Source organism: Camelus bactrianus, chromosome 29 (genome assembly GCF_048773025.1).
Source record: "Camelus bactrianus isolate YW-2024 breed Bactrian camel chromosome 29, ASM4877302v1, whole genome shotgun sequence".
Taxonomy (NCBI): Eukaryota; Metazoa; Chordata; class Mammalia; order Artiodactyla; family Camelidae; genus Camelus; species Camelus bactrianus.
This window is the reverse complement of record NC_133567.1, coordinates 28136864-28162373: the sequence shown is the minus strand read 5'-3', so window position 1 is coordinate 28162373 and position 25510 is coordinate 28136864.

Sequence of the window (25510 nt, the reverse complement as noted above, 5' to 3'; positions counted from 1 at the left end):
TTAGGTACATAGTTATACACGTAGATAGTTCTACGGGCCAAGAGAGAGACATAATAGTGGCCTCCACCTCCGTTAGATAAACAGACAGACACACACATACTCTAGCCTATCCCACCCTCCAATAGATAGGCAGTCAGGCAGGCTGTCAGACAGCCAGACACACTTCAGGCAGGGTGCGGTCTGGACCCGGGTTTTGGTGGCTGCGAAAGGGGTCTAGGGTGCCCCTCGAGAGCCCGAGGATATTCTCCCATATCCCAAGCTGCCTTGCCTGGGGACGGCCTCCGCACCCCCATGTTCTCCGCATTTAAGTCTTTGCCATCAACCTGCTCCAGGGAGGGGCGTGGTGAGTTCAGGGGTAGAGGTCGCCAGCATAGGCGGAGGCGGCACAGCAGTAAAGGGGGATGCCACGGCGAGTTGGTCATTTTCCTCCCATCTCTCCCTCTCCTGGCCTCGGGGCGACCTCTGCTACACCAGGTATGCGGGATTTAAGTCTCTTTTTCAGCATGGTCCTGGGATGCTGGTGAGGTGAGTTCAGGGGAAAGGGATGTCACGGGGAGCGGACTGCCTCCGGTGAGCCGATCAGTTTGCTCCCATCTCCACAAGGGCCTGGTCTGGGCGTGGGGGGGCCTTTCCTTCCCCAGGTACATTGTATACATGTTTCCAGGTCAGCCTGCGCCCCTGAGGCGGTGCGGTGCGGTCAGGGGCTGCATTGAGGAGTCGTGGCTGACCCACCGAGTCCGTGTATTTGCTCCAATCTCTTCCTTGGCCGGTCCTGGCTTCGGTCTCTGCTATCTGAGGTACACGAAGTGCACATCTCTGTGTTTTCTGGCTCCCGGTAGGCGGGTGCGGGGTGGTCACGGGGCGGGTCAGGGGCGGGGCGGTGGCGGCTACATAGACAGCTGAAGCGGGTTCGCTGGCTGCCAAGGCACGCCTGTGGATTTCCATCCAGTGTCCCCCTCAGCCTGCAATGGGGGTGCCCTCTGCTGCTTCAGGGTGACAACTGGCATCCCTCCAAGTGGGTCTAGTACTGGGAGGCTTCCCCCATTAGACAGACAGACAGACATATAAATACACAGACACACTAGCCTCTTCCTGCATTTAGCAACAGCCATAAATCTAATCTTCTCTTCCTCATACATTTTATAGGTAGACAAATACATACATAGTCAGACAGAAAGAACCACACACGCACACACGCACACACACACACACTAATCTCCTTCTCTTCTTGAAATAGCTAGATAGGTACATAGACAAACAAAACTCGTCCTGCAACAGACAGACTAATAAAAAGACACACTAGCCTGCTGCTATGCCTCCTGTAGGCAGATAAGAAGATAGATAGAAAGATAGATAGATAGATAGATAGATAGATAGATAGATAGATAGTTAGATAGATAGATAGTTAGGTAGGTAGAAAGGTAGGTACATAGTTATAAAGTTAGATAGTTCTGCGGGCCGAGAGAGAGACAATCTAGTCGCCTCTTCCTACGTTAGATAAACAGACACACACACACATAGTCTAGCCTCTGCCATCCTCCAATAGTTAGGCAGTCAGGCAGGCTGTCAGACAGAGAGACAAACTATAGGCAGGGTGCTGTCCGGACACGGGGTTTGGCGGCCGCGACAGGGGACTAGGGTGAACCTCGAGAGCCAGAGGATTTCTTCCCTTGTCCCAGGCTGCCTTGCCTGGGGACTGCCTCCGCTCCCCCAGGTTCACGGCATTTAAGGCCTTGAGATCAGCCTGCTCAGGGAGGGGCGTGGTGAGGTCAGGGGAAGAGGTCAGCAGCCCAGGAGGTGGCTGCACAGCAGTAAAGGGGGATGCCAAGGCGAGTTGGTCATTTTCCTCCCATCTCCCCCTCTCCTGTCCTCGGGGCGGCCTCTGCTAGCCCAGGTTTGCGGGATTTAAGTCTCCTTCTCAGTATGGTCCTGGGATGCTGGTGGGGTGAGTTCATGGACAGGGATGTCGCGGGGAGCGGACGGCCTCGGGTGAGCCGATCAGTTTGCTCCCATCTCCACAAGGTGTTGGTCTGGGGTTTGGGGGCCTCTCCTTCGCCAGGTTCATTGTATGCATGTTTGCAGGTCAGCCTGCGCCCCTGAGGCGGTGCGGTGCGGTGCGGTCAGGGGCTGCACTGGGGAGTCGTGGCTGACCCACCGAGCCCGTGTATTTGCTCCAATCTCTTCCTTGGCCGGTCCTGGCTTCGGTCTCTGCTATCTGAGGTACACGAAGTGCACATCTCTGTGTTTTCTGGCTCCCGGTAGGCGGGTGCGGGGTGGTCACGGGGCGGGGAAGGGGCGGGCCTTGGCGGCTACACAGAGGGCAGAAGAGGGGTTCGCAGGCTACCAAGGCACTCCTGTGGATTTCCATCCAGTGTCCCCCTCAGCCTGCAATGGGGGCGCCCTCTGCTGCTTCAGGGTGGCAAGTGACATCCCTCCAGGTGGGTCGAGTAGTGTGCGGCTTCCTCCATTAGACAGACAGACAGACATATAAATAGGCAGACACACTAGCCTCTTCCTCCATTTAGCAACAGCCATAAATCCTAACCTCCTCCTCCTCATACATTATATAGGTACACATATACATTTATAGTCAGGCAGAAAGAACAACACACGCACACACACACACACACACACACACACACTAGTCTCCTCCTCTTCCTGAAATAGGTAGATAGGTACATAAACACACAAACCTCTTCCTGCAACAGAGAGACAAATAAAATGACACACTAGCCTGCAGGTATGCCTCCTGTAGGTAGATAAGAAGATAGAAAGATAGATTGATAGATAGATAGAAAGATAGATAGATAGATGGATAGATAGATAGATACATAGATACATAGATAGGTAGGAAGGTAGTTAGGTACATAGTTATACACGTAGATAGTTCTACGGGCCAAGAGAGAGACATAATAGTGGCCTCCACCTCCGTTAGATAAACAGACAGACACACACATACTCTAGCCTATCCCACCCTCCAATAGATAGGCAGTCAGGCAGGCTGTCAGACAGCCAGACACACTTCAGGCAGGGTGCGGTCTGGACCCGGGTTTTGGTGGCTGCGAAAGGGGTCTAGGGTGCCCCTCGAGAGCCCGAGGATATTCTCCCATATCCCAAGCTGCCTTGCCTGGGGACGGCCTCCGCACCCCCATGTTCTCCGCATTTAAGTCTTTGCCATCAACCTGCTCCAGGGAGGGGCGTGGTGAGTTCAGGGGTAGAGGTCGCCAGCATAGGCGGAGGCGGCACAGCAGTAAAGGGGGATGCCACGGCGAGTTGGTCATTTTCCTCCCATCTCTCCCTCTCCTGGCCTCGGGGCGACCTCTGCTACACCAGGTATGCGGGATTTAAGTCTCTTTTTCAGCATGGTCCTGGGATGCTGGTGAGGTGAGTTCAGGGGAAAGGGATGTCACGGGGAGCGGACTGCCTCCGGTGAGCCGATCAGTTTGCTCCCATCTCCACAAGGGCCTGGTCTGGGCGTGGGGGGGCCTTTCCTTCCCCAGGTACATTGTATACATGTTTCCAGGTCAGCCTGCGCCCCTGAGGCGGTGCGGTGCGGTCAGGGGCTGCATTGAGGAGTCGTGGCTGACCCACCGAGTCCGTGTATTTGCTCCAATCTCTTCCTTGGCCGGTCCTGGCTTCGGTCTCTGCTATCTGAGGTACACGAAGTGCACATCTCTGTGTTTTCTGGCTCCCGGTAGGCGGGTGCGGGGTGGTCACGGGGCGGGTCAGGGGCGGGGCGGTGGCGGCTACATAGACAGCTGAAGCGGGTTCGCTGGCTGCCAAGGCACGCCTGTGGATTTCCATCCAGTGTCCCCCTCAGCCTGCAATGGGGGTGCCCTCTGCTGCTTCAGGGTGACAACTGGCATCCCTCCAAGTGGGTCTAGTACTGGGAGGCTTCCCCCATTAGACAGACAGACAGACATATAAATACACAGACACACTAGCCTCTTCCTGCATTTAGCAACAGCCATAAATCTAATCTTCTCTTCCTCATACATTTTATAGGTAGACAAATACATACATAGTCAGACAGAAAGAACCACACACGCACACACGCACACACACACACACTAATCTCCTTCTCTTCTTGAAATAGCTAGATAGGTACATAGACAAACAAAACTCGTCCTGCAACAGACAGACTAATAAAAAGACACACTAGCCTGCTGCTATGCCTCCTGTAGGCAGATAAGAAGATAGATAGAAAGATAGATAGATAGATAGATAGATAGATAGATAGATAGATAGATAGATAGATAGATAGATAGATAGTTTGATAGATAGATAGTTAGGTAGGTAGAAAGGTAGCTAGATAGTTATAAAGTTAGATAGTTCTGCGGGCCGAGAGAGAGACAATCTAGTCGCCTCTTCCTACGTTAGATAAACAGACACACACACACACACATAGTCTAGCCTCTGCCATCCTCCAATAGTTAGTCAGTCAGGCAGGCTGTCAGACAGAGAGACAAACTATAGGCAGGGTGCTGTCCGGACACGGGGTTTGGCGGCCGCGACAGGGGACTAGGGTGAACCTCGAGAGCCAGAGGATTTCTTCCCTTGTCCCAGGCTGCCTTGCCTGGGGACTGCCTCCGCTCCCCCAGGTTCACGGCATTTAAGGCCTTGAGATCAGCCTGCTCAGGGAGGGGCGTGGTGAGGTCAGGGGAAGAGGTCAGCAGCCCAGGAGGTGGCTGCACAGCAGTAAAGGGGGATGCCAAGGCGAGTTGGTCATTTTCCTCCCATCTCCCCCTCTCCTGTCCTCGGGGCGGCCTCTGCTAGCCCAGGTTTGCGGGATTTAAGTCTCCTTCTCAGTATGGTCCTGGGATGCTGGTGGGGTGAGTTCATGGACAGGGATGTCGCGGGGAGCGGACGGCCTCGGGTGAGCCGATCAGTTTGCTCCCATCTCCACAAGGTGTTGGTCTGGGGTTTGGGGGCCTCTCCTTCGCCAGGTTCATTGTATGCATGTTTGCAGGTCAGCCTGCGCCCCTGAGGCGGTGCGGTGCGGTGCGGTCAGGGGCTGCACTGGGGAGTCGTGGCTGACCCACCGAGCCCGTGTATTTGCTCCAATCTCTTCCTTGGCCGGTCCTGGCTTCGGTCTCTGCTATCTGAGGTACACGAAGTGCACATCTCTGTGTTTTCTGGCTCCCGGTAGGCGGGTGCGGGGTGGTCACGGGGCGGGGAAGGGGCGGGCCTTGGCGGCTACACAGAGGGCAGAAGAGGGGTTCGCAGGCTACCAAGGCACTCCTGTGGATTTCCATCCAGTGTCCCCCTCAGCCTGCAATGGGGGCGCCCTCTGCTGCTTCAGGGTGGCAAGTGACATCCCTCCAGGTGGGTCGAGTAGTGTGCGGCTTCCTCCATTAGACAGACAGACAGACATATAAATAGGCAGACACACTAGCCTCTTCCTCCATTTAGCAACAGCCATAAATCCTAACCTCCTCCTCCTCATACATTATATAGGTACACATATACATTTATAGTCAGGCAGAAAGAACAACACACGCACACACACACACACACACACACACACTAGTCTCCTCCTCTTCCTGAAATAGGTAGATAGGTACATAAACACACAAACCTCTTCCTGCAACAGAGAGACAAATAAAATGACACACTAGCCTGCAGGTATGCCTCCTGTAGGTAGATAAGAAGATAGAAAGATAGATTGATAGATAGATAGAAAGATAGATAGATAGATGGATAGATAGATAGATACATAGATACATAGATAGGTAGGAAGGTAGTTAGGTACATAGTTATACACGTAGATAGTTCTACGGGCCAAGAGAGAGACATAATAGTGGCCTCCACCTCCGTTAGATAAACAGACAGACACACACATACTCTAGCCTATCCCACCCTCCAATAGATAGGCAGTCAGGCAGGCTGTCAGACAGCCAGACACACTTCAGGCAGGGTGCGGTCTGGACCCGGGTTTTGGTGGCTGCGAAAGGGGTCTAGGGTGCCCCTCGAGAGCCCGAGGATATTCTCCCATATCCCAAGCTGCCTTGCCTGGGGACGGCCTCCGCACCCCCATGTTCTCCGCATTTAAGTCTTTGCCATCAACCTGCTCCAGGGAGGGGCGTGGTGAGTTCAGGGGTAGAGGTCGCCAGCATAGGCGGAGGCGGCACAGCAGTAAAGGGGGATGCCACGGCGAGTTGGTCATTTTCCTCCCATCTCTCCCTCTCCTGGCCTCGGGGCGACCTCTGCTACACCAGGTATGCGGGATTTAAGTCTCTTTTTCAGCATGGTCCTGGGATGCTGGTGAGGTGAGTTCAGGGGAAAGGGATGTCACGGGGAGCGGACTGCCTCCGGTGAGCCGATCAGTTTGCTCCCATCTCCACAAGGGCCTGGTCTGGGCGTGGGGGGGCCTTTCCTTCCCCAGGTACATTGTATACATGTTTCCAGGTCAGCCTGCGCCCCTGAGGCGGTGCGGTGCGGTCAGGGGCTGCATTGAGGAGTCGTGGCTGACCCACCGAGTCCGTGTATTTGCTCCAATCTCTTCCTTGGCCGGTCCTGGCTTCGGTCTCTGCTATCTGAGGTACACGAAGTGCACATCTCTGTGTTTTCTGGCTCCCGGTAGGCGGGTGCGGGGTGGTCACGGGGCGGGTCAGGGGCGGGGCGGTGGCGGCTACATAGACAGCTGAAGCGGGTTCGCTGGCTGCCAAGGCACGCCTGTGGATTTCCATCCAGTGTCCCCCTCAGCCTGCAATGGGGGTGCCCTCTGCTGCTTCAGGGTGACAACTGGCATCCCTCCAAGTGGGTCTAGTACTGGGAGGCTTCCCCCATTAGACAGACAGACAGACATATAAATACACAGACACACTAGCCTCTTCCTGCATTTAGCAACAGCCATAAATCTAATCTTCTCTTCCTCATACATTTTATAGGTAGACAAATACATACATAGTCAGACAGAAAGAACCACACACGCACACACGCACACACACACACACTAATCTCCTTCTCTTCTTGAAATAGCTAGATAGGTACATAGACAAACAAAACTCGTCCTGCAACAGACAGACTAATAAAAAGACACACTAGCCTGCTGCTATGCCTCCTGTAGGCAGATAAGAAGATAGATAGAAAGATAGATAGATAGATAGATAGATAGATAGATAGATAGATAGATAGATAGATAGTTAGGTAGGTAGAAAGGTAGCTAGATAGTTATAAAGTTAGATAGTTCTGCGGGCCGAGAGAGAGACAATCTAGTCGCCTCTTCCTACGTTAGATAAACAGACACACACACACACATAGTCTAGCCTCTGCCATCCTCCAATAGTTAGGCAGTCAGGCAGGCTGTCAGACAGAGAGACAAACTATAGGCAGGGTGCTGTCCGGACACGGGGTTTGGCGGCCGCGACAGGGGACTAGGGTGAACCTCGAGAGCCAGAGGATTTCTTCCCTTGTCCCAGGCTGCCTTGCCTGGGGACTGCCTCCGCTCCCCCAGGTTCACGGCATTTAAGGCCTTGAGATCAGCCTGCTCAGGGAGGGGCGTGGTGAGGTCAGGGGAAGAGGTCAGCAGCCCAGGAGGTGGCTGCACAGCAGTAAAGGGGGATGCCAAGGCGAGTTGGTCATTTTCCTCCCATCTCCCCCTCTCCTGTCCTCGGGGCGGCCTCTGCTAGCCCAGGTTTGCGGGATTTAAGTCTCCTTCTCAGTATGGTCCTGGGATGCTGGTGGGGTGAGTTCATGGACAGGGATGTCGCGGGGAGCGGACGGCCTCGGGTGAGCCGATCAGTTTGCTCCCATCTCCACAAGGTGTTGGTCTGGGGTTTGGGGGCCTCTCCTTCGCCAGGTTCATTGTATGCATGTTTGCAGGTCAGCCTGCGCCCCTGAGGCGGTGCGGTGCGGTGCGGTCAGGGGCTGCACTGGGGAGTCGTGGCTGACCCACCGAGCCCGTGTATTTGCTCCAATCTCTTCCTTGGCCGGTCCTGGCTTCGGTCTCTGCTATCTGAGGTACACGAAGTGCACATCTCTGTGTTTTCTGGCTCCCGGTAGGCGGGTGCGGGGTGGTCACGGGGCGGGTCAGGGGCGGGGCGGTGGCGGCTACATAGACAGCTGAAGCGGGTTCGCTGGCTGCCAAGGCACGCCTGTGGATTTCCATCCAGTGTCCCCCTCAGCCTGCAATGGGGGTGCCCTCTGCTGCTTCAGGGTGACAACTGGCATCCCTCCAAGTGGGTCTAGTACTGGGAGGCTTCCCCCATTAGACAGACAGACAGACATATAAATACACAGACACACTAGCCTCTTCCTGCATTTAGCAACAGCCATAAATCTAATCTTCTCTTCCTCATACATTTTATAGGTAGACAAATACATACATAGTCAGACAGAAAGAACCACACACGCACACACGCACACACACACACACTAATCTCCTTCTCTTCTTGAAATAGCTAGATAGGTACATAGACAAACAAAACTCGTCCTGCAACAGACAGACTAATAAAAAGACACACTAGCCTGCTGCTATGCCTCCTGTAGGCAGATAAGAAGATAGATAGAAAGATAGAGAGATAGATAGATAGATAGATAGATAGATAGATAGATAGATAGATAGATAGATAGTTAGATAGATAGATAGTTAGGTAGGTAGAAAGGTAGGTACATAGTTATAAAGTTAGATAGTTCTGCGGGCCGAGAGAGAGACAATCTAGTCGCCTCTTCCTACGTTAGATAAACAGACACACACACACATAGTCTAGCCTCTGCCATCCTCCAATAGTTAGGCAGTCAGGCAGGCTGTCAGACAGAGAGACAAACTATAGGCAGGGTGCTGTCCGGACACGGGGTTTGGCGGCCGCGACAGGGGACTAGGGTGAACCTCGAGAGCCAGAGGATTTCTTCCCTTGTCCCAGGCTGCCTTGCCTGGGGACTGCCTCCGCTCCCCCAGGTTCACGGCATTTAAGGCCTTGAGATCAGCCTGCTCAGGGAGGGGCGTGGTGAGGTCAGGGGAAGAGGTCAGCAGCCCAGGAGGTGGCTGCACAGCAGTAAAGGGGGATGCCAAGGCGAGTTGGTCATTTTCCTCCCATCTCCCCCTCTCCTGTCCTCGGGGCGGCCTCTGCTAGCCCAGGTTTGCGGGATTTAAGTCTCCTTCTCAGTATGGTCCTGGGATGCTGGTGGGGTGAGTTCATGGACAGGGATGTCGCGGGGAGCGGACGGCCTCGGGTGAGCCGATCAGTTTGCTCCCATCTCCACAAGGTGTTGGTCTGGGGTTTGGGGGCCTCTCCTTCGCCAGGTTCATTGTATGCATGTTTGCAGGTCAGCCTGCGCCCCTGAGGCGGTGCGGTGCGGTGCGGTCAGGGGCTGCACTGGGGAGTCGTGGCTGACCCACCGAGCCCGTGTATTTGCTCCAATCTCTTCCTTGGCCGGTCCTGGCTTCGGTCTCTGCTATCTGAGGTACACGAAGTGCACATCTCTGTGTTTTCTGGCTCCCGGTAGGCGGGTGCGGGGTGGTCACGGGGCGGGGAAGGGGCGGGCCTTGGCGGCTACACAGAGGGCAGAAGAGGGGTTCGCAGGCTACCAAGGCACTCCTGTGGATTTCCATCCAGTGTCCCCCTCAGCCTGCAATGGGGGCGCCCTCTGCTGCTTCAGGGTGGCAAGTGACATCCCTCCAGCTGGGTCGAGTAGTGTGCGGCTTCCTCCATTAGACAGACAGACAGACATATAAATAGGCAGACACACTAGCCTCTTCCTCCATTTAGCAACAGCCATAAATCCTAACCTCCTCCTCCTCATACATTATATAGGTACACATATACATTTATAGTCAGGCAGAAAGAACAACACACGCACACACACACACACACACACACACACACTAGTCTCCTCCTCTTCCTGAAATAGGTAGATAGGTACATAAACACACAAACCTCTTCCTGCAACAGAGAGACAAATAAAATGACACACTAGCCTGCAGGTATGCCTCCTGTAGGTAGATAAGAAGATAGAAAGATAGATTGATAGATAGATAGAAAGATAGATAGATAGATGGATAGATAGATAGATACATAGATACATAGATAGGTAGGAAGTTAGTTAGGTACATAGTTATACACGTAGATAGTTCTACGGGCCAAGAGAGAGACATAATAGTGGCCTCCACCTCCGTTAGATAAACAGACAGACACACACATACTCTAGCCTATCCCACCCTCCAATAGATAGGCAGTCAGGCAGGCTGTCAGACAGCCAGACACACTTCAGGCAGGGTGCGGTCTGGACCCGGGTTTTGGTGGCTGCGAAAGGGGTCTAGGGTGCCCCTCGAGAGCCCGAGGATATTCTCCCATATCCCAAGCTGCCTTGCCTGGGGACGGCCTCCGCACCCCCATGTTCTCCGCATTTAAGTCTTTGCCATCAACCTGCTCCAGGGAGGGGCGTGGTGAGTTCAGGGGTAGAGGTCGCCAGCATAGGCGGAGGCGGCACAGCAGTAAAGGGGGATGCCACGGCGAGTTGGTCATTTTCCTCCCATCTCTCCCTCTCCTGGCCTCGGGGCGACCTCTGCTACACCAGGTATGCGGGATTTAAGTCTCTTTTTCAGCATGGTCCTGGGATGCTGGTGAGGTGAGTTCAGGGGAAAGGGATGTCACGGGGAGCGGACTGCCTCCGGTGAGCCGATCAGTTTGCTCCCATCTCCACAAGGGCCTGGTCTGGGCGTGGGGGGGCCTTTCCTTCCCCAGGTACATTGTATACATGTTTCCAGGTCAGCCTGCGCCCCTGAGGCGGTGCGGTGCGGTCAGGGGCTGCATTGAGGAGTCGTGGCTGACCCACCGAGTCCGTGTATTTGCTCCAATCTCTTCCTTGGCCGGTCCTGGCTTCGGTCTCTGCTATCTGAGGTACACGAAGTGCACATCTCTGTGTTTTCTGGCTCCCGGTAGGCGGGTGCGGGGTGGTCACGGGGCGGGTCAGGGGCGGGGCGGTGGCGGCTACATAGACAGCTGAAGCGGGTTCGCTGGCTGCCAAGGCACGCCTGTGGATTTCCATCCAGTGTCCCCCTCAGCCTGCAATGGGGGTGCCCTCTGCTGCTTCAGGGTGACAACTGGCATCCCTCCAAGTGGGTCTAGTACTGGGAGGCTTCCCCCATTAGACAGACAGACAGACATATAAATACACAGACACACTAGCCTCTTCCTGCATTTAGCAACAGCCATAAATCTAATCTTCTCTTCCTCATACATTTTATAGGTAGACAAATACATACATAGTCAGACAGAAAGAACCACACACGCACACACGCACACACACACACACTAATCTCCTTCTCTTCTTGAAATAGCTAGATAGGTACATAGACAAACAAAACTCGTCCTGCAACAGACAGACTAATAAAAAGACACACTAGCCTGCTGCTATGCCTCCTGTAGGCAGATAAGAAGATAGATAGAAAGATAGATAGATAGATAGATAGATAGATAGATAGATAGATAGATAGTTAGATAGATAGATAGTTAGGTAGGTAGAAAGGTAGCTAGATAGTTATAAAGTTAGATAGTTCTGCGGGCCGAGAGAGAGACAATCTAGTCGCCTCTTCCTACGTTAGATAAAGAGACACACACACACACATAGTCTAGCCTCTGCCATCCTCCAATAGTTAGGCAGTCAGGCAGGCTGTCAGACAGAGAGACAAACTATAGGCAGGGTGCTGTCCGGACACGGGGTTTGGCGGCCGCGACAGGGGACTAGGGTGAACCTCGAGAGCCAGAGTATTTCTTCCCTTGTCCCAGGCTGCCTTGCCTGGGGACTGCCTCCGCTCCCCCAGGTTCACGGCATTTAAGGCCTTGAGATCAGCCTGCTCAGGGAGGGGCGTGGTGAGGTCAGGGGAAGAGGTCAGCAGCCCAGGAGGTGGCTGCACAGCAGTAAAGGGGGATGCCAAGGCGAGTTGGTCATTTTCCTCCCATCTCCCCCTCTCCTGTCCTCGGGGCGGCCTCTGCTAGCCCAGGTTTGCGGGATTTAAGTCTCCTTCTCAGTATGGTCCTGGGATGCTGGTGGGGTGAGTTCATGGACAGGGATGTCGCGGGGAGCGGACGGCCTCGGGTGAGCCGATCAGTTTGCTCCCATCTCCACAAGGTGTTGGTCTGGGGTTTGGGGGCCTCTCCTTCGCCAGGTTCATTGTATGCATGTTTGCAGGTCAGCCTGCGCCCCTGAGGCGGTGCGGTGCGGTGCGGTCAGGGGCTGCACTGGGGAGTCGTGGCTGACCCACCGAGCCCGTGTATTTGCTCCAATCTCTTCCTTGGCCGGTCCTGGCTTCGGTCTCTGCTATCTGAGGTACACGAAGTGCACATCTCTGTGTTTTCTGGCTCCCGGTAGGCGGGTGCGGGGTGGTCACGGGGCGGGTCAGGGGCGGGGCGGTGGCGGCTACATAGACAGCTGAAGCGGGTTCGCTGGCTGCCAAGGCACGCCTGTGGATTTCCATCCAGTGTCCCCCTCAGCCTGCAATGGGGGTGCCCTCTGCTGCTTCAGGGTGACAACTGGCATCCCTCCAAGTGGGTCTAGTACTGGGAGGCTTCCCCCATTAGACAGACAGACAGACATATAAATACACAGACACACTAGCCTCTTCCTGCATTTAGCAACAGCCATAAATCTAATCTTCTCTTCCTCATACATTTTATAGGTAGACAAATACATACATAGTCAAACAGAAAGAACCACACACGCACACACGCACACACACACACACTAATCTCCTTCTCTTCTTGAAATAGCTAGATAGGTACATAGACAAACAAAACTCGTCCTGCAACAGACAGACTAATAAAAAGACACACTAGCCTGCTGCTATGCCTCCTGTAGGCAGATAAGAAGATAGATAGAAAGATAGAGAGATAGATAGAGAGATAGATAGATAGATAGATAGATAGATAGATAGATAGATAGTTTGATAGATAGATAGTTAGGTAGGTAGAAAGGTAGCTAGATAGTTATAAAGTTAGATAGTTCTGCGGCCGAGAGAGAGACAATCTAGTCGCCTCTTCCTACGTTAGATAAACAGACACACACACACACATAGTCTAGCCTCTGCCATCCTCCAATAGTTAGTCAGTCAGGCAGGCTGTCAGACAGAGAGACAAACTATAGGCAGGGTGCTGTCCGGACACGGGGTTTGGCGGCCGCGACAGGGGACTAGGGTGAACCTCGAGAGCCAGAGGATTTCTTCCCTTGTCCCAGGCTGCCTTGCCTGGGGACTGCCTCCGCTCCCCCAGGTTCACGGCATTTAAGGCCTTGAGATCAGCCTGCTCAGGGAGGGGCGTGGTGAGGTCAGGGGAAGAGGTCAGCAGCCCAGGAGGTGGCTGCACAGCAGTAAAGGGGGATGCCAAGGCGAGTTGGTCATTTTCCTCCCATCTCCCCCTCTCCTGTCCTCGGGGCGGCCTCTGCTACCCCAGGATTGCGGGATTTAAGTCTCCTTCTCATCATGGTCCTGGGATGCTTGTGGGGTGAGTTCATGGACAGGGATGTCGTTGGGAATGGACGGCCTCGGGTGAGCCGATCAGTTTGCTTCCATCTCGACAAGGGCTTGGTCTGGGGGTTGGGCGCCTCTCCTTCGCAAGGTTCATTGTATGCATGTTTGCAGATCACCCTGCGCCCCTGAGGCGGTTCGGTGCTGTCAGGGGCTGCACTGGGGAGTAGTGGCTGACCCACCGAGCCCGTGTATTTGCTCCAATCTCTTCCTTGGCCGGTCCTGGCTTCGGTCTCTGCTATCTGAGGTACACGAAGTGCACATCTCTGTGTTTTCTGGCTCCCGGTAGGCGGGTGCGGGGTGGTCACGGGGCGGGAAGGGCAGGCCGTGGCGGCTACACAGAGGGCGGAAGAGGGGTTCGCAGGCTACCAAGGCACTCCTGTGGATTTCCATCCAGTGTCCCCCTCAGCCTGCAATGGGGGCGCCCTCTGCTGCTTCAGGGTGGCAAGTGACATCCCTCCAGGTGGGTCGAGTAGTGTGCGGCTTCCTCCATTAGACAGACAGACAGACATATAAATAGGCAGACACACTAGCCTCTTCCTCCATTTAGCAACAGCCATAAATCCTAACCTCCTCCTCCTCATACATTATATAGGTACACATATACATTTATAGTCAGGCAGAAAGAACAACACGCACACACACACACACACACACACACACACTAGTCTCCTCCTCTTCCTGAAATAGGTAGATAGGTACATAAACACACAAACCTCTTCCTGCAACAGAGAGACAAATAAAATGACACACTAGCCTGCAGGTATGCCTCCTGTAGGTAGATAAGAAGATAGAAAGATAGATTGATAGATAGATAGAAAGATAGATAGATAGATGGATAGATAGATAGATACATAGATACATAGATAGGTAGGAAGGTAGTTAGGTACATAGTTATACACGTAGATAGTTCTACGGGCCAAGAGAGAGACATAATAGTGGCCTCCACCTCCGTTAGATAAACAGACAGACACACACATACTCTAGCCTATCCCACCCTCCAATAGATAGGCAGTCAGGCAGGCTGTCAGACAGCCAGACACACTTCAGGCAGGGTGCGGTCTGGACCCGGGTTTTGGTGGCTGCGAAAGGGGTCTAGGGTGCCCCTCGAGAGCCCGAGGATATTCTCCCATATCCCAAGCTGCCTTGCCTGGGGACGGCCTCCGCACCCCCATGTTCTCCGCATTTAAGTCTTTGCCATCAACCTGCTCCAGGGAGGGGCGTGGTGAGTTCAGGGGTAGAGGTCGCCAGCATAGGCGGAGGCGGCACAGCAGTAAAGGGGGATGCCACGGCGAGTTGGTCATTTTCCTCCCATCTCTCCCTCTCCTGGCCTCGGGGCGACCTCTGCTACACCAGGTATGCGGGATTTAAGTCTCTTTTTCAGCATGGTCCTGGGATGCTGGTGAGGTGAGTTCAGGGGAAAGGGATGTCACGGGGAGCGGACTGCCTCCGGTGAGCCGATCAGTTTGCTCCCATCTCCACAAGGGCCTGGTCTGGGCGTGGGGGGGCCTTTCCTTCCCCAGGTACATTGTATACATGTTTCCAGGTCAGCCTGCGCCCCTGAGGCGGTGCGGTGCGGTCAGGGGCTGCATTGAGGAGTCGTGGCTGACCCACCGAGTCCGTGTATTTGCTCCAATCTCTTCCTTGGCCGGTCCTGGCTTCGGTCTCTGCTATCTGAGGTACACGAAGTGCACATCTCTGTGTTTTCTGGCTCCCGGTAGGCGGGTGCGGGGTGGTCACGGGGCGGGTCAGGGGCGGGGCGGTGGCGGCTACATAGACAGCTGAAGCGGGTTCGCTGGCTGCCAAGGCACGCCTGTGGATTTCCATCCAGTGTCCCCCTCAGCCTGCAATGGGGGTGCCCTCTGCTGCTTCAGGGTGACAACTGGCATCCCTCCAAGTGGGTCTAGTACTGGGAGGCTTCCCCCATTAGACAGACAGACAGACATATAAATACACAGACACACTAGCCTCTTCCTGCATTTAGCAACAGCCATAAATCTAATCTTCTCTTCCTCATACATTTTATAGGTAGACAAATACATACATAGTCAGACAGAAAGAACCACACACGCACACACGCACACACACACACACTAATCTCCTTCTCTTCTTGAAATAGCTAGATAGGTACATAGACAAACAAAACTCGTCCTGCAACAGACAGACTAATAAAAAGACACACTAGCCTGCTGCTATGCCTCCTGTAGGCAGATAAGAAGATAGATAGAAAGATAGATAGATAGATAGATAGATAGATAGATAGATAGATAGATAGATAGTTAGATAGATAGATAGTTAGGTAGGTAGAAAGGTAGGTACATAGTTATAAAGTTAGATAGTTCTGCGGGCCGAGAGAGAGACAATCTAGTCGCCTCTTCCTACGTTAGATAAACAGACACACACACACATAGTCTAGTCTCTGCCATCCTCCAATAGTTAGGCAGTCAGGCAGGCTGTCAGACAGAGAGACAAACTATAGGCAGGGTGCTGTCCGGACACGGGGTTTGGCGGCCGCGACAGGGGACTAGGGTGAACCTCGAGAGCCAGAGGATTTCTTCCCTTGTCCCAGGCTGCCTTGCCTGGGGACTGCCTCCGCTCCCCCAGGTTCACGGCATTTAAGGCCTTGAGATCAGCCTGCTCAGGGAGGGGCGTGGTGAGGTCAGGGGAAGAGGTCAGCAGCCCAGGAGGTGGCTGCACAGCAGTAAAGGGGGATGCCAAGGCGAGTTGGTCATTTTCCTCCCATCTCCCCCTCTCCTGTCCTCGGGGCGGCCTCTGCTAGCCCAGGTTTGCGGGATTTAAGTCTCCTTCTCAGTATGGTCCTGGGATGCTGGTGGGGTGAGTTCATGGACAGGGATGTCGCGGGGAGCGGACGGCCTCGGGTGAGCCGATCAGTTTGCTCCCATCTCCACAAGGTGTTGGTCTGGGGTTTGGGGGCCTCTCCTTCGCCAGGTTCATTGTATGCATGTTTGCAGGTCAGCCTGCGCCCCTGAGGCGGTGCGGTGCGGTGCGGTCAGGGGCTGCACTGGGGAGTCGTGGCTGACCCACCGAGCCCGTGTATTTGCTCCAATCTCTTCCTTGGCCGGTCCTGGCTTCGGTCTCTGCTATCTGAGGTACACGAAGTGCACATCTCTGTGTTTTCTGGCTCCCGGTAGGCGGGTGCGGGGTGGTCACGGGGCGGGGAAGGGGCGGGCCTTGGCGGCTACACAGAGGGCAGAAGAGGGGTTCGCAGGCTACCAAGGCACTCCTGTGGATTTCCATCCAGTGTCCCCCTCAGCCTGCAATGGGGGCGCCCTCTGCTGCTTCAGGGTGGCAAGTGACATCCCTCCAGCTGGGTCGAGTAGTGTGCGGCTTCCTCCATTAGACAGACAGACAGACATATAAATAGGCAGACACACTAGCCTCTTCCTCCATTTAGCAACAGCCATAAATCCTAACCTCCTCCTCCTCATACATTATATAGGTACACATATACATTTATAGTCAGGCAGAAAGAACAACACACGCACACACACACACACACACACACACACACTAGTCTCCTCCTCTTCCTGAAATAGGTAGATAGGTACATAAACACACAAACCTCTTCCTGCAACAGAGAGACAAATAAAATGACACACTAGCCTGCAGGTATGCCTCCTGTAGGTAGATAAGAAGATAGAAAGATAGATTGATAGATAGATAGAAAGATAGATAGATAGATGGATAGATAGATAGATACATAGATACATAGATAGGTAGGAAGTTAGTTAGGTACATAGTTATACACGTAGATAGTTCTACGGGCCAAGAGAGAGACATAATAGTGGCCTCCACCTCCGTTAGATAAACAGACAGACACACACATACTCTAGCCTATCCCACCCTCCAATAGATAGGCAGTCAGGCAGGCTGTCAGACAGCCAGACACACTTCAGGCAGGGTGCGGTCTGGACCCGGGTTTTGGTGGCTGCGAAAGGGGTCTAGGGTGCCCCTCGAGAGCCCGAGGATATTCTCCCATATCCCAAGCTGCCTTGCCTGGGGACGGCCTCCGCACCCCCATGTTCTCCGCATTTAAGTCTTTGCCATCAACCTGCTCCAGGGAGGGGCGTGGTGAGTTCAGGGGTAGAGGTCGCCAGCATAGGCGGAGGCGGCACAGCAGTAAAGGGGGATGCCACGGCGAGTTGGTCATTTTCCTCCCATCTCTCCCTCTCCTGGCCTCGGGGCGACCTCTGCTACACCAGGTATGCGGGATTTAAGTCTCTTTTTCAGCATGGTCCTGGGATGCTGGTGAGGTGAGTTCAGGGGAAAGGGATGTCACGGGGAGCGGACTGCCTCCGGTGAGCCGATCAGTTTGCTCCCATCTCCACAAGGGCCTGGTCTGGGCGTGGGGGGGCCTTTCCTTCCCCAGGTACATTGTATACATGTTTCCAGGTCAGCCTGCGCCCCTGAGGCGGTGCGGTGCGGTCAGGGGCTGCATTGAGGAGTCGTGGCTGACCCACCGAGTCCGTGTATTTGCTCCAATCTCTTCCTTGGCCGGTCCTGGCTTCGGTCTCTGCTATCTGAGGTACACGAAGTGCACATCTCTGTGTTTTCTGGCTCCCGGTAGGCGGGTGCGGGGTGGTCACGGGGCGGGTCAGGGGCGGGGCGGTGGCGGCTACATAGACAGCTGAAGCGGGTTCGCTGGCTGCCAAGGCACGCCTGTGGATTTCCATCCAGTGTCCCCCTCAGCCTGCAATGGGGGTGCCCTCTGCTGCTTCAGGGTGACAACTGGCATCCCTCCAAGTGGGTCTAGTACTGGGAGGCTTCCCCCATTAGACAGACAGACAGACATATAAATACACAGACACACTAGCCTCTTCCTGCATTTAGCAACAGCCATAAATCTAATCTTCTCTTCCTCATACATTTTATAGGTAGACAAATACATACATAGTCAGACAGAAAGAACCACACACGCACACACGCACACACACACACACTAATCTCCTTCTCTTCTTGAAATAGCTAGATAGGTACATAGACAAACAAAACTCGTCCTGCAACAGACAGACTAATAAAAAGACACACTAGCCTGCTGCTATGCCTCCTGTAGGCAGATAAGAAGATAGATAGAAAGATAGATAGATAGATAGATAGATAGATAGATAGATAGATAGATAGTTAGATAGATAGATAGTTAGGTAGGTAGAAAGGTAGCTAGATAGTTATAAAGTTAGATAGTTCTGCGGGCCGAGAGAGAGACAATCTAGTCGCCTCTTCCTACGTTAGATAAAGAGACACACACACACACATAGTCTAGCCTCTGCCATCCTCCAATAGTTAGGCAGTCAGGCAGGCTGTCAGACAGAGAGACAAACTATAGGCAGGGTGCTGTCCGGACACGGGGTTTGGCGGCCGCGACAGGGGACTAGGGTGAACCTCGAGAGCCAGAGTATTTCTTCCCTTGTCCCAGGCTGCCTTGCCTGGGGACTGCCTCCGCTCCCCCAGGTTCACGGCATTTAAGGCCTTGAGATCAGCCTGCTCAGGGAGGGGCGTGGTGAGGTCAGGGGAAGAGGTCAGCAGCCCAGGAGGTGGCTGCACAGCAGTAAAGGGGGATGCCAAGGCGAGTTGGTCATTTTCCTCCCATCTCCCCCTCTCCTGTCCTCGGGGCGGCCTCTGCTAGCCCAGGTTTGCGGGATTTAAGTCTCCTTCTCAGTATGGTCCTGGGATGCTGGTGGGGTGAGTTCATGGACAGGGATGTCGCGGGGAGCGGACGGCCTCGGGTGAGCCGATCAGTTTGCTCCCATCTCCACAAGGTGTTGGTCTGGGGTTTGGGGGCCTCTCCTTCGCCAGGTTCATTGTATGCATGTTTGCAGGTCAGCCTGCGCCCCTGAGGCGGTGCGGTGCGGTGCGGTCAGGGGCTGCACTGGGGAGTCGTGGCTGACCCACCGAGCCCGTGTATTTGCTCCAATCTCTTCCTTGGCCGGTCCTGGCTTCGGTCTCTGCTATCTGAGGTACACGAAGTGCACATCTCTGTGTTTTCTGGCTCCCGGTAGGCGGGTGCGGGGTGGTCACGGGGCGGGTCAGGGGCGGGGCGGTGGCGGCTACATAGACAGCTGAAGCGGGTTCGCTGGCTGCCAAGGCACGCCTGTGGATTTCCATCCAGTGTCCCCCTCAGCCTGCAATGGGGGTGCCCTCTGCTGCTTCAGGGTGACAACTGGCATCCCTCCAAGTGGGTCTAGTACTGGGAGGCTTCCCCCATTAGACAGACAGACAGACATATAAATACACAGACACACTAGCCTCTTCCTGCATTTAGCAACAGCCATAAATCTAATCTTCTCTTCCTCATACATTTTATAGGTAGACAAATACATACATAGTCAAACAGAAAGAACCACACACGCACACACGCACACACACACACACTAATCTCCTTCTCTTCTTGAAATAGCTAGATAGGTACATAGACAAACAAAACTCGTCCTGCAACAGACAGACTAATAAAAAGACACACTAGCCTGCTGCTATGCCTCCTGTAGGCAGATAAGAAGATAGATAGAAAGATAGAGAGATAGATAGAGAGATAGATAGATAGATAGATAGATAGATAGATAGATAGATAGTTTGATAGATAGATAGTTAGGTAGGTAGAAAGGTAGCTAGATAGTTATAAAGTTAGATAGTTCTGCGGCCGAGAGAGAGACAATCTAGTCGCCTCTTCCTACGTTAGATAAACAGACACACACACACACATAGTCTAGCCTCTGCCATCCTCCAATAGTTAGTCAGTCAGGCAGGCTGTCAGACAGAGAGACAAACTATAGGCAGGGTGCTGTCCGGACACGGGGTTTGGCGGCCGCGACAGGGGACTAGGGTGAACCTCGAGAGCCAGAGGATTTCTTCCCTTGTCCCAGGCTGCCTTGCCTGGGGACTGCCTCCGCTCCCCCAGGTTCACGGCATTTAAGGCCTTGAGATCAGCCTGCTCAGGGAGGGGCGTGGTGAGGTCAGGGGAAGAGGTCAGCAGCCCAGGAGGTGGCTGCACAGCAGTAAAGGGGGATGCCAAGGCGAGTTGGTCATTTTCCTCCCATCTCCCCCTCTCCTGTCCTCGGGGCGGCCTCTGCTACCCCAGGATTGCGGGATTTAAGTCTCCTTCTCATCATGGTCCTGGGATGCTTGTGGGGTGAGTTCATGGACAGGGATGTCGTTGGGAATGGACGGCCTCGGGTGAGCCGATCAGTTTGCTTCCATCTCGACAAGGGCTTGGTCTGGGGGTTGGGCGCCTCTCCTTCGCAAGGTTCATTGTATGCATGTTTGCAGATCACCCTGCGCCCCTGAGGCGGTTCGGTGCTGTCAGGGGCTGCACTGGGGAGTAGTGGCTGACCCACCGAGCCCGTGTATTTGCTCCAATCTCTTCCTTGGCCGGTCCTGGCTTCGGTCTCTGCTATCTGAGGTACACGAAGTGCACATCTCTGTGTTTTCTGGCTCCCGGTAGGCGGGTGCGGGGTGGTCACGGGGCGGGAAGGGCAGGCCGTGGCGGCTACACAGAGGGCGGAAGAGGGGTTCGCAGGCTACCAAGGCACTCCTGTGGATTTCCATCCAGTGTCCCCCTCAGCCTGCAATGGGGGCGCCCTCTGCTGCTTCAGGGTGGCAAGTGACATCCCTCCAGGTGGGTCGAGTAGTGTGCGGCTTCCTCCATTAGACAGACAGACAGACATATAAATAGGCAGACACACTAGCCTCTTCCTCCATTTAGCAACAGCCATAAATCCTAACCTCCTCCTCCTCATACATTATATAGGTACACATATACATTTATAGCCAGGCAGAAAGAACAACACGCACACACACACACACACACACACACACACTAGTCTCCTCCTCTTCCTGAAATAGGTAGATAGGTACATAAACACACAAACCTCTTCCTGCAACAGAGAGACAAATAAAATGACACACTAGCCTGCAGGTATGCCTCCTGTAGGTAGATAAGAAGATAGAAAGATAGATTGATAGATAGATAGAAAGATAGATAGATAGATGGATAGATAGATAGATACATAGATACATAGATAGGTAGGAAGGTAGTTAGGTACATAGTTATACACGTAGATAGTTCTACGGGCCAAGAGAGAGACATAATAGTGGCCTCCACCTCCGTTAGATAAACAGACAGACACACACATACTCTAGCCTATCCCACCCTCCAATAGATAGGCAGTCAGGCAGGCTGTCAGACAGCCAGACACACTTCAGGCAGGGTGCGGTCTGGACCCGGGTTTTGGTGGCTGCGAAAGGGGTCTAGGGTGCCCCTCGAGAGCCCGAGGATATTCTCCCATATCCCAAGCTGCCTTGCCTGGGGACGGCCTCCGCACCCCCATGTTCTCCGCATTTAAGTCTTTGCCATCAACCTGCTCCAGGGAGGGGCGTGGTGAGTTCAGGGGTAGAGGTCGCCAGCATAGGCGGAGGCGGCACAGCAGTAAAGGGGGATGCCACGGCGAGTTGGTCATTTTCCTCCCATCTCTCCCTCTCCTGGCCTCGGGGCGACCTCTGCTACACCAGGTATGCGGGATTTAAGTCTCTTTTTCAGCATGGTCCTGGGATGCTGGTGAGGTGAGTTCAGGGGAAAGGGATGTCACGGGGAGCGGACTGCCTCCGGTGAGCCGATCAGTTTGCTCCCATCTCCACAAGGGCCTGGTCTGGGCGTGGGGGGGCCTTTCCTTCCCCAGGTACATTGTATACATGTTTCCAGGTCAGCCTGCGCCCCTGAGGCGGTGCGGTGCGGTCAGGGGCTGCATTGAGGAGTCGTGGCTGACCCACCGAGTCCGTGTATTTGCTCCAATCTCTTCCTTGGCCGGTCCTGGCTTCGGTCTCTGCTATCTGAGGTACACGAAGTGCACATCTCTGTGTTTTCTGGCTCCCGGTAGGCGGGTGCGGGGTGGTCACGGGGCGGGTCAGGGGCGGGGCGGTGGCGGCTACATAGACAGCTGAAGCGGGTTCGCTGGCTGCCAAGGCACGCCTGTGGATTTCCATCCAGTGTCCCCCTCAGCCTGCAATGGGGGTGCCCTCTGCTGCTTCAGGGTGACAACTGGCATCCCTCCAAGTGGGTCTAGTACTGGGAGGCTTCCCCCATTAGACAGACAGACAGACATATAAATACACAGACACACTAGCCTCTTCCTGCATTTAGCAACAGCCATAAATCTAATCTTCTCTTCCTCATACATTTTATAGGTAGACAAATACATACATAGTCAGACAGAAAGAACCACACACGCACACACGCACACACACACACACTAATCTCCTTCTCTTCTTGAAATAGCTAGATAGGTACATAGACAAACAAAACTCGTCCTGCAACAGACAGACTAATAAAAAGACACACTAGCCTGCTGCTATGCCTCCTGTAGGCAGATAAGAAGATAGATAGAAAGATAGATAGATAGATAGATAGATAGATAGATAGATAGATAGATAGTTAGATAGATAGATAGTTAGGTAGGTAGAAAGGTAGGTACATAGTTATAAAGTTAGATAGTTCTGCGGGCCGAGAGAGAGACAATCTAGTCGCCTCTTCCTACGTTAGATAAACAGACACACACACACATAGTCTAGTCTCTGCCATCCTCCAATAGTTAGGCAGTCAGGCAGGCTGTCAGACAGAGAGACAAACTATAGGCAGGGTGCTGTCCGGACACGGGGTTTGGCGGCCGCGACAGGGGACTAGGGTGAACCTCGAGAGCCAGAGGATTTCTTCCCTTGTCCCAGGCTGCCTTGCCTGGGGACTGCCTCCGCTCCCCCAGGTTCACGGCATTTAAGGCCTTGAGATCAGCCTGCTCAGGGAGGGGCGTGGTGAGGTCAGGGGAAGAGGTCAGCAGCCCAGGAGGTGGCTGCACAGCAGTAAAGGGGGATGCCAAGGCGAGTTGGTCATTTTCCTCCCATCTCCCCCTCTCCTGTCCTCGGGGCGGCCTCTGCTAGCCCAGGTTTGCGGGATTTAAGTCTCCTTCTCAGTATGGTCCTGGGATGCTGGTGGGGTGAGTTCATGGACAGGGATGTCGCGGGGAGCGGACGGCCTCGGGTGAGCCGATCAGTTTGCTCCCATCTCCACAAGGTGTTGGTCTGGGGTTTGGGGGCCTCTCCTTCGCCAGGTTCATTGTATGCATGTTTGCAGGTCAGCCTGCGCCCCTGAGGCGGTGCGGTGCGGTGCGGTCAGGGGCTGCACTGGGGAGTCGTGGCTGACCCACCGAGCCCGTGTATTTGCTCCAATCTCTTCCTTGGCCGGTCCTGGCTTCGGTCTCTGCTATCTGAGGTACACGAAGTGCACATCTCTGTGTTTTCTGGCTCCCGGTAGGCGGGTGCGGGGTGGTCACGGGGCGGGGAAGGGGCGGGCCTTGGCGGCTACACAGAGGGCAGAAGAGGGGTTCGCAGGCTACCAAGGCACTCCTGTGGATTTCCATCCAGTGTCCCCCTCAGCCTGCAATGGGGGCGCCCTCTGCTGCTTCAGGGTGGCAAGTGACATCCCTCCAGGTGGGTCGAGTAGTGTGCGGCTTCCACCATTAGACAGACAGACAGACATATAAATAGGCAGACACACTAGCCTCTTCCTCCATTTAGCAACAGCCATAAATCCTAACCTCCTCCTCCTCATACATTATATAGGTACACATATACATTTATAGTCAGGCAGAAAGAACAACACACGCACACACACACACACACACACACACACTAGTCTCCTCCTCTTCCTGAAATAGGTAGATAGGTACATAAACACACAAACCTCTTCCTGCAACAGAGAGACAAATAAAATGACACACTAGCCTGCAGGTATGCCTCCTGTAGGTAGATAAGAAGATAGAAAGATAGATTGATAGATAGATAGAAAGATAGATAGATAGATGGATAGATAGATAGATACATAGATACATAGATAGGTAGGAAGTTAGTTAGGTACATAGTTATACACGTAGATAGTTCTACGGGCCAAGAGAGAGACATAATAGTGGCCTCCACCTCCGTTAGATAAACAGACAGACACACACATACTCTAGCCTATCCCACCCTCCAATAGATAGGCAGTCAGGCAGGCTGTCAGACAGCCAGACACACTTCAGGCAGGGTGCGGTCTGGACCCGGGTTTTGGTGGCTGCGAAAGGGGTCTAGGGTGCCCCTCGAGAGCCCGAGGATATTCTCCCATATCCCAAGCTGCCTTGCCTGGGGACGGCCTCCGCACCCCCATGTTCTCCGCATTTAAGTCTTTGCCATCAACCTGCTCCAGGGAGGGGCGTGGTGAGTTCAGGGGTAGAGGTCGCCAGCATAGGCGGAGGCGGCACAGCAGTAAAGGGGGATGCCACGGCGAGTTGGTCATTTTCCTCCCATCTCTCCCTCTCCTGGCCTCGGGGCGACCTCTGCTACACCAGGTATGCGGGATTTAAGTCTCTTTTTCAGCATGGTCCTGGGATGCTGGTGAGGTGAGTTCAGGGGAAAGGGATGTCACGGGGAGCGGACTGCCTCCGGTGAGCCGATCAGTTTGCTCCCATCTCCACAAGGGCCTGGTCTGGGCGTGGGGGGGCCTTTCCTTCCCCAGGTACATTGTATACATGTTTCCAGGTCAGCCTGCGCCCCTGAGGCGGTGCGGTGCGGTCAGGGGCTGCATTGAGGAGTCGTGGCTGACCCACCGAGTCCGTGTATTTGCTCCAATCTCTTCCTTGGCCGGTCCTGGCTTCGGTCTCTGCTATCTGAGGTACACGAAGTGCACATCTCTGTGTTTTCTGGCTCCCGGTAGGCGGGTGCGGGGTGGTCACGGGGCGGGTCAGGGGCGGGGCGGTGGCGGCTACATAGACAGCTGAAGCGGGTTCGCTGGCTGCCAAGGCACGCCTGTGGATTTCCATCCAGTGTCCCCCTCAGCCTGCAATGGGGGTGCCCTCTGCTGCTTCAGGGTGACAACTGGCATCCCTCCAAGTGGGTCTAGTACTGGGAGGCTTCCCCCATTAGACAGACAGACAGACATATAAATACACAGACACACTAGCCTCTTCCTGCATTTAGCAACAGCCATAAATCTAATCTTCTCTTCCTCATACA